Source organism: Gossypium hirsutum, chromosome D04, assembly GCF_007990345.1.
Source record: "Gossypium hirsutum isolate 1008001.06 chromosome D04, Gossypium_hirsutum_v2.1, whole genome shotgun sequence".
Taxonomy (NCBI): domain Eukaryota; kingdom Viridiplantae; phylum Streptophyta; class Magnoliopsida; order Malvales; family Malvaceae; genus Gossypium; species Gossypium hirsutum.
In genome coordinates, this window is record NC_053440.1 from 19,061,385 (window position 1) to 19,064,830 (window position 3,446).

The following is a 3,446-nucleotide window of genomic DNA, read 5'->3' on the forward strand; positions in this document are numbered from 1 at the left end:
AAAACTTGACCACTTTAGTGCCTCAATCTGATCTTTGTAGAAACGATACTCACTCATAACTTTATTACTTGGTCCAACGTGTATACTTGCACAATTCGCATATTATATTCACACACGACAAGTTTTTGGCACCGTTGTCGGGGATCGACAATTTGGTGAAATTTGGTTTTGTTAGTTTTTTTAATTCCATTAGTTTTATTTAACTTACTTTATTTTAATTTCTACAAGTTTTCCATCAGTGCATGAGAAGAGGTATTCATGCTAACAAAGAGTATCCTTTTGACCTAGAGATCGAAAGAACTTCGCTAGAAACGGGAACGATCCTGGTCGCAATGATAACCTAAATGGTTTTAGTCTCAATAATAATCTAAATGGTCTGGGCACTAATCCTCATGTTCGTGGGGTGATAGATGACCAAGATAGACCAATTTGTGAGCATGCTGTGCCAATTTTGGATGACCTGAATCCAGGGATAGTTAGACCACAAATACATGCTTAATAGTTTGAATTGAAACCGGTAATGTTTTAGATGTTGCAAACAGTAGGATAGTTTGGTAAACTGCCCACTGAAGATCCAAGATTGCATTTGAGACTTTTTCTAGAAGTCTGTGACTCGTTTAGACAATAGGGTGTGCCTGAAGAAGACACCTTGAGACTTAAACTATTTCCATATTATTTAAGAGGTCGTGTGATATCATGACTGAATTCTCTGCCGTTGGGAACAGTGGCATCATGGAATGATCTTTGCCAAAGGTTTTTGTTATGGTATAATCCCTTAAACATGAATGCCAAGCTTAGAAATGACATCACATCTTTTCAGCAATTGGAGGATGAATCACTATATGAAGCTTGAGAATGATTCAAATATTTAATTCAAAAATGTTCGATGCATGGATTCCAACTTTGGACTCAGATGGAGATATTCTATAATGGGCTGAATGCGTATACGGGAATGGTAGTTGATACATCTGCCAATGGTACATTTTTGGATAAATCTTACAACGAAGCATATGAGATTTTGAAAAAGATAGCCAACAATGATATCAATATCCAACAACGAGAGTTAGGGCAGGTAAGAGAGCTACTAGTACCATAAAACTTGATGCAATTACTTCATTGACAGCCTAGGTATCTTCTTTAGCTAACATAATTAAAACAATGAAAAATTCCACTACAGTCTATGAGTTAAAATTAGCTGAGTTGTCATGTGCTTATTGTGGTGAAAATCTTGTGTTTGACGAATGGCCATCAAACCCAGCGTCAATGTACTACATGGGTAATTTTAACTGGAATAATAACCCATATTCCAACACCTACACTTTAGGGTAGAAGTAGCATCTGAATTTTAATTGAAGTAATCAAGGTGCAGGGAATTTTAACAATACTACAAGACAGAATGCCAAAAATGTACTACCTGGTTACGTTCAACCTATGCCGAGGAAAAATGTTCAACACGGTCAAGCATCATCTTCTACTTCTATTGAAATATTTTTAAATAAACATATGGCCAAGAATGATCCTGTAATCCAGAGTTAAGCTACAACTTTACGAGCTCTTGAGAATCAAGTGGGACAATTAGCGAATGCTTTAAATTCGAGGCCATAAGGAGCATTGCCAAGTGATACCGAAAATTGGAGAACACAAGGGACAGAACATTGCAAAGTGATCACTTTTAGAAGTGATACTCAGTTTCAAGATACCACGACAAGAGAAGATAACTTGAATAACAACCATGTAAAGATCCTAGAGCCATCTGAAAAGCAGACTGTACCTAAAAAAGGTAAACAACAGAATGTTGCAGCTGAATCAGATTATGTTGCCAACAAGAATGTCATAGCAAAACAATATCAACAACCTAAAGGAAGACCACCTCTACCTTTTCCTTAGAGATTCTATAATTCTAAATAGGATGTTCAGTTCAAAAGATTTTTGGAGGTCCTGAAGCAACTCCATATTAACATACCATTAGTAGAAGCTTTGGAGTAGATGCCCAATTATGTGAAGTTTATGAAAGATATTTATCAAAGAAGCGTAGATTGGAAGAATTTGAAACTACTGCTTTCACTGAAGGGTGCACAGCAATGTTGATGAAAACTTACCTCCAAAGTTGAAGGACCCAGGGAGTTTCACTATTCCATGTTTAATTGGAAATCATTTTGTTGGGAAGGCGTTATGTGATTTAGGAGCAAGTATAAATATAATGCCTCTTTCTATTTTCAAGAAGCTAGGAATTGGGAAGGCAAAACCCACAATAGTCACGTTATAGCTAGTTGATCAGTCTTACGCACATTTAGAATGTGAAGCTAGCAAAGATGTACCGATTATCCTTGGAAGACCTTTTCTTGCTACAGGTAGGATTTTAATCGATGTACAAAATGGTGAACTGACCATGAGGATGAATGATCAACATGTCACGTTCAATGTATTTAATGTGCTGAAATGTACTGATGAGAATGAAGAATGCCGTGCCATTGACTTGATAGAAACAACAATGGAGGAAGAGTTCATGAGATTTTGCCACAGCAATTTTGATAGTGATGAAGATTCATTTGAGCGGAGACCTTTGTGCAGTTTTTCCGGAGCAAAATAGACCTTTCAATTTTGATGAAATTTGTTTGGTGGCTCACATATATCCTCATGGAGCTATTGATGTCAGAGACATGAAAATGGGGGTCACATTTAAAGTTAATGAACAACGCTTGAAGCACTATTAGGGTGCTCATGTGGAACGAGACAAGCAATCCATTAACCTTCACAATGCTTGAGGTTGCATTTTTGTTTTTTTCTTATATTTTCTTTAATTATTTTACTTTAGTTTCGTTGTTATTATTGGTTATATTTAATTTTTTCATGTTGTTTTCATTTCTACTTTTACTTTTTGAATAAATGAACATTTTTTTCTAGATTCACGGAGACTAACAAACACGGTGCCCGTAAATCCACTCGCAATGCCGAATGAAGTACCTACATTCTAGTCCAAGCCAGGGAAGTTCTCTTTCCCTATCTCATGCATTTTATTTCTTTTTCCATGACATTTTCTGTGCATATCTATCTTTTTTGTTTCCTGTTACATATATGTACATGCATTGAGGATAATGCATTCCTTAGGTTTGGGGGTGTATTGTGCATCTAGACTACATTAGATATTTAGTTGAGCATGTTGTTTTAGTATTTTTTATTATTTTTCATTCATTTTTCCGTGACACACATGACTGCCAAGAATTGTCTAGACTGTGATGAGTGTGTTTTTGTCTGTGATGTTCGATGAGGAGCTTAATTCTTTGATAAACTTAGAAAGTTGTGACAGTGGATTAGGTGATTTTATCTTAGGATAGCTTGCTTGTAAATTGATCCCTAAAATTAGGATGTCCTAATTCTGGTTACAATTGATCCATAGTAAGTTTCTTTTGATGAATTTATAGACTTTTGAAGTTATATTCGGTAGC

The 3,446-nt window shown here is 35.8% G+C and overlaps 1 non-coding gene across 1 annotated transcript; it reads right to left on the reverse strand.

Moving 5' to 3' along the window:
• Nucleotides 1-790: 790 nt before the first annotated feature.
• On the reverse strand, nucleotides 791-897 carry LOC121216553 (small nucleolar RNA R71). The gene has a single exon (XR_005912733.1). It is a non-coding gene; the product is annotated as a small nucleolar RNA R71 (small nucleolar RNA).
• Nucleotides 898-3,446: the final 2,549 nt, after the last annotated feature.